The following is a 6558-nucleotide window of genomic DNA, read 5'->3' as shown; positions in this document are numbered from 1 at the left end:
AGCCGACATCATTTTTTTCTGCAAAAAATATCACACTTTCGTGCCTGAATTATGATAACTTTTTTGCTATCAAAGAAGTGAAAGGGGGCATCTTACCCCAGAGGGTGGGAAAGACGCCCCCTGGCGTTGGGGAAGATGCCCCCTGCACTATAAGTGACATAAATGGGCACGTGAATTGCCTGAAGGAATCAGTAGTCCCTTCGAGCCTGCGGTAGACACTAAACGCTATCATAAGGGCCCTAAAAAGTCGTCGTGAGGGGCTTCAGAGGTCATCGTGAGGGTCATCATGTCCAGCGCGACCAAACGAGCCTCCGTGGTGGCGTTCGGAGACCGTCGTGGGGCCCTTATAGGTCTTCACATGATGCTTGAGGGCCCTCAAGCCCATCGTGGGGACCTCAGATGCTAGCGCGGCCCGTGGAGCCAGCGTGGGAGCCCTCAAAGGATGTCGTGAGGGGCCTTGGAGTCAATAATGAAGCTCACAGAGGATGTCATGAGGGCTCTCAGAGTCAGATGCCGCCCAAAAAGTCGTTGTGTTGGCCGAGAGACCGGCATGGAGAGCACCCGACCGTATTGGACTCTCAATAGTCTCAGATCGGCTTTTGTCTCCTATCACAAGTATGTAATCATGATTCGACGGGTTGCTTGAAGGACAGCGTACGGAAATAGGGGGGCGTCTTTCCCCATCAGGGCAGGGGGCATCTTTCCCCAAGGTACCGATAACCGAATTAACATTTAATCAGTACAATTTGTTAGCCTGGGGCGTTCCACAACAAATCGACAAGTGCCCTGCACCCTCATATTTTATTGTTTGCCTAAAATTGGTCTAATGGGTTGTGATGGGCGGGGAAGCCAGCTGTGGCAAGAATTTTTTTTTTCTTCGAACAACGGTTTCCGAGATATAGCCTCGGGCAATTCCTGGATGTCGCGCTGCAGCCCTATGTTTGGCGGCCTATAACTCAAAAACTATTGGTTTTCTACGATAAAAACTTTATATGGTTCAACTCACAATCAACCAACAAACATTTTGGCTATCTCGGATTTTCAATTTTTGAAAATTTTGATCACGTGACCTTTTGACCTATTTTTCGAAGAGTGACCTTGATATTTTTCCCACTGAAAGTTGCAATTTTGTCTGATGACGATTAAAGCCTTAGCAATGGTCATATGCGAAAATAAAAAAGTGGATATCGCCCTACGTTGACCTCAGGTCAGGTCATTTTTATGACCTGTCCATTATTACGAGCGGGAGCGACAGCGAGATCTCGAGAATAAAGCAAGATAGCGACAAGCGGTAAACGGTGCAGGGTACAAATGGATAAGGTCTATAATTTTTACTGAGGTCATTTTCAGGTCAGGTCAAAGATGACGTCACAGGAGCAAAAAGGAAGTCAAAATTGCGGTACTACATATATATGAAGTTTTTCTCGAATAACTTTCAAGGTATCCCAGCTAGGAACAAACTAATATCACCATCGTGATCCTCTCGTCGATCCACATCGAAACATATGTATGTTGACCTCGAAAGGTCGAAAGGTCAAAAGTTGACCTTAGGTCACGTGACCTTTTTTGACACAGTTTTTTATTTGCCTTAACTTTTGAACCATTCGACAAATGATCAAGTGCAAGACGACATAATGTAGCAAAAACAGTTTTATTTTAAGTGAGACGTGTTACAATCTTCACATGGACATCGTTTGCTCCTAAGAGCTCGTGCTCAAAATGTTCCCATTTTTTAGCGAGGCACACCGCACAGCTCCACTCTTCAAAACAGACCTGATGGCCCTTCTGCATGTCTTCTCGCTGATCTCGTGAACAGCCCTTGTGATAGCTTGCCGTACCATTGACTATTGAGATTTTCAACAATTCTTTCATTCCTAAATCTATCAGCTATTCGCAATATTTTGCTATTTAAAGGAGCCTTTGGTCGATTTAAAACGACACCTGATGGGATGGCTCTTTCGCATGTCTCCTCGTTGATCTCGTGAACAGCTCTGGTGATTGCCAAAAGCCAGCCATACCATGGAGATTTTCAACTTCCTTCATTCCTAAATCTATCAGCTTGCCGCAATATTTTGCCACTTGAAGGAGTCTTGGGTCTACTTAAAGTGACGCATCAAATTACGTTGCGTTTCAATAACCAGCTAAGAAGCGAAAAAATCAATGGTATTGGTTTTATGCTATCTATCGAAAAGCATGATGACTGCAAGTGAGTTAAATGACATGGATGAAAATAAAAATTCATGGGCTTTAATTTCGTGTGCTTGAAAACATTTTTTGTTGAGTTGTTCGGTACCTAGATACATTTAAAAAGTGTCAGATGTATAGGAGACACTCTGTATCAGCGGCGAATCAGTCGTTAAGCGCCGAAGATAAGCGGAAACACGCTCCCGGGAAATTGTCCCTGAAGCATAGGCCATAGGCAGATCCAGAAAGGCGGTCTCGGACGTTACGAATGGCGCATGCCACAACAGTTTCTTCAAATAAAAAAATCATCGGATTTCGATTTCTCATGCATTGCTGTTCCCTTTAAATCGAGCTTTGTTTAATAACAGTCATTTATTTTCTCTCTTTTAAAATAAACGGCAAATTTTATTTAGTTCGGCGCTGTGGCTGCGGGGAGGGCGATGACATAAGCCCCCAAAATCCAAATGCCCTCATATCCACCCCATGGATTCGCCAGCTATTCGGACACGGCTCAGCCCAATGAAGGATCTAAAAATTTTGACACAATGTCTCCAGGAACCAGGGCCCAAATGAATGTTCAGAAAAGGCACAATACGCGTATTGTGCCTTTTACTGAACAACGTGATATCCGCGGATATCACGTTCCTTGACCGTTTTCCTTTTTACAGAACTGACAAGGGGCTAATCGGTTCCCAAACATTAATAGCTCATCGACGCATGATAAGATGTGTCTGTCAGTGAGTGGAAAAAGGATCAGTTTTCTCAGGAACTTATATGCAAGTTGCTGTTTCATAATTGTCTTCTCAGATAGGCAAGTGATTACAAAGGAAATGCCCTACTATATTTTACGTGCATAAGGATGCGTCGTTTACCATGATAAATAGGAATGCCCTGCACCTGCTGGATAATCGGCTATGGATCGAGCCTGTTGGAAGAGTAGGTAAATTGATTTATTAATTGAACCCGGTAGTTAACCCGCGCCCTGCTGGGGGGGGGTGTTTGAACACCCCCCCTTGTGGTTTTTCGCGAATATCTCAAAAACGGCGGCGCGGAGCGCCGCCGTTTTTGGTATACCTTATCATACATCAATTCTACACATGTTGTGAGAATTTCAGACCAAGGTCATTCAAGGTCAGGTCACCAGGTCACTTGAAGTGACCTCACCTCATAAAAAGTTTCAATGTCTGTCATAGCTACACCGAGTGACCGATCGCTTTGAAACTTTCAGCGATTGATAAGAGTAACAGTATCTATAAAATGTATATCTCAGAATTTTGATATCGGTGACCTAAGGTCAGGTCAATTTTGCGACCTCCCCATTATAAGTCAATGGGAGAAAATTGAAATGCGCCTCCTTTAGACGAAAGACATTATAAACACTCCCAAACACTGAATTACAAGTGGTTTAGACACACTGAACATGAAAATGGTGTCCGTGACCCTTGTTTATGCCCTGAGGTCATCTTAGGTCACGAATTGTATCTAACAGTTTTTCGCAAATAACTTTTGATAGAGGCATGCTAGAGCGATGAAAACGCCTTAGATGTGTTCAGCTCGACGATACGGATCGACTGATATGCAACATGACCCTTTCCGGTCAGGTCATGACCTTGACCTGAGGTCAATTTTTCAAGTTGACCTTTCAAGGTCAAGTTATAGTTCATTCGATGCGTCTTGACGAGAGGAACACGATGCCGGTAAAAGTAAGCTCGTACAAGGCTTGGGTCAAAAGTTATTGCCGAAAAACTGTTTCCGAAAAAATCGGCTATTTTTGCAGTTTTTGCCCCCTGCAGGCAAAACCGTTGACGTTAGGTCAAATCTGAGAGAATTACTCAGAAAGGGCGTTAATAGGGCTATCGAATGCGCTTTTCCGCGGCGCTGTAGCTCTATTGGTTCCCGGGTTATGCGTTGGCTTCTTGGAAATTTTCGATATTCGACCTGGAAATCGGCGAAATTTTGCCTTCAATGACCTCTGGTGATCTGACCTTTGACCTGACCAAAAAACTGACCGAAGTGATTTCGTCATTATTTTTGACGCTCTTTCGAACGCCGCCTTCCGCGTATCGCTACGTGGCCCAGGAGCCGAGTTACAAGGGGGGTGTTCAAACACCCCCCCCCCCAGCAGGGCGTGGAAATCCAGGACCCCCAGCCGGGCGCGGGTTAATGCCTATTCTATTTTACACCGTAATCAGACATGATGGATGGGACAAAATATTAAAAAAGTTAACTAGACTTGCGGAAAAGCCGCTGGACTAAAGCCGCTTAGTGGACCATTTACTAAAAATGCATCGATCGGGAAAGGTTCGTGCCGTTTCGGGCAACACCACAACCCAGAACAGGGGGCACTTCTGAACAGCCCGGAAGCAGGCGTCACCTCTTGACAAATTCCAAGCGAGAAAACTGTGCCTGAATCATATAAGACGGATCCCGAAAGGTGGTCTCGGACGTAGCAAAGGGGGCATACCATAAATATTCTCCAAATTGAGGAAAATGCTTGCATTTTGACCTGGTATTCACTGCTGTGCAGTGTACAGTAGCAAAGCTTTGCCTAGTAAAAGTTGTTTGCCTCAGGGCTGCGGAGTCGATGGATTTTAGGATGACTCCGACTCCGACTCCGATTCCGGCTTCAAAAATCGACTCCGACTCCGACTCCAACTCCGACTCCGATTCCGGACGTTTCTATTAACCCTCGCCCGTAAACGGTGTTTTGCCACCTTCGCCCATGCAGGGGGGGGGGGGGGGTTGGTGCGCCCCCCCCCCTGGCGTTTGAAAACGGAGCGTCGTAGAGCTTAGCGGAAAAGACCAACGGATTGCTCTCGACGAGATCTCGCGATTGGTGGTATACTTTTTGGTGCTAGGTCAACATTTGACCTACTTATGACTGGTCAAAGGTCAAATTTTCGGAAAAAATCTAACTTTTCCAGATTTCCGCGCCGATTGCGGCAAAACGGTAAGAGATATCGACTTGAAACCTTCACTATCGTGATCCTTGATCAATTCTCTATCGTTTGGTGTGTATTTCGATGTCATAACTATAAAAATGATGCGTTGGGAGCATCAGAAGTCTGCAAGGTCATTTGTGCATTGGGTAACGTCAGGCGTGTGACGTCACTGACCTGACCCTGACCCAAAATGAACTACAAGAAACAACCGACGATGCCTGAAATGGATAGCAAATTCGAATTCAGGGCATCAAAATACCCCGAAAAGGCATACAAGTGCAAGAAGTCATTACAGATCAACCGAGGTCACTGACCTGACCTTGACCTTTAGTAACCTTGAAAAGGTCAACGGACATTGTGCCAATGTCAAATCAGCCAGTTATGATACTAAAACAATCCATCAGTGTGTCAGGTCAGTCGGCATTTATACCAATGTGAAGCAATCTCCAATTTAGCGTAAATCTGGCCGGAGGTTGTTCCCTTTATGACATCATTACTCCGTGACCTGACATGACCTTGACAAAAAAATGCCAAAAGTTGCGCAAAGGATGCCCCATAGGGTACTGAAAATTTGAGCAGGCTATCTGAAACGGTTCGGCGTGTAGCTAAGAAAAACCTCAGGGAAGGGGGGTTGCATCAACCCCCCCCCCCCTACATGGGCGAGGGTTAACCCGCGCACCGACGGGGGGCGGATATCCGTCCCCTTAGGTTTTTCGTAGATAACGGGAAAACCGCGGCGCGTAGCGCCGCGAAATTTGGCACGACTATTCTCTCATCAATTTTACACATGGTGTACAAGATTGAACCTCTTAACTTTTAAGGTCAGGTCACCAGGTCAATTTGAATGACTCAGCCTTAAGTCACTTTTTTGCAACTTTGACACCGTGCCATGCAGCTACAGTAGATGTCGGAGGCCTTTGAAAGTCGCAGGATGTTATAAGGTCATTAGTAGCTACGATTTGTGTATATCGGAATTTTGATATCGATGACCTAAGGTCAGGTCAATTTCTCGACCTCCCCATTATAAGTCAATGGGGGAAAAAGCAACTCCCTGTCTTACCACTAAAACGGGTCGGAATGGCCCCATAACCATACATGGCTTCATATACGATCAACCTTCACTACCTTGAGGTCTGTTTTGCTGTTGGGCAGCTGTAAGGTCATGTGACGTCATCAAAGGTCACCAAAGGTTTTTTTACCAATAACTCCGTACAGGAACAAGATACAGCCGTGCGGATGGTCTCATTGAGTTCAGCTCGTCAGGGCGCATCGAATGATATACATGATGACCTCGAGGTTACGTGACCTGAGGTCAATCTTTGACCTTGACTTTTCGAGGTCAACATTAAACATAGGTATATATATATATATATATATATATATATATATATATATATATATATATATATATATATATATATATATATATATA

The sequence above is a fragment of the Amphibalanus amphitrite genome, unplaced genomic scaffold (assembly GCF_019059575.1).
Source record: "Amphibalanus amphitrite isolate SeventyFive unplaced genomic scaffold, NRLGWU_Aamphi_draft 000143F_arrow, whole genome shotgun sequence".
Lineage (NCBI taxonomy): Eukaryota > Metazoa > Arthropoda > Thecostraca > Balanomorpha > Balanidae > Amphibalanus > Amphibalanus amphitrite.
Note: the sequence above shows the minus strand (reverse complement) of the source record.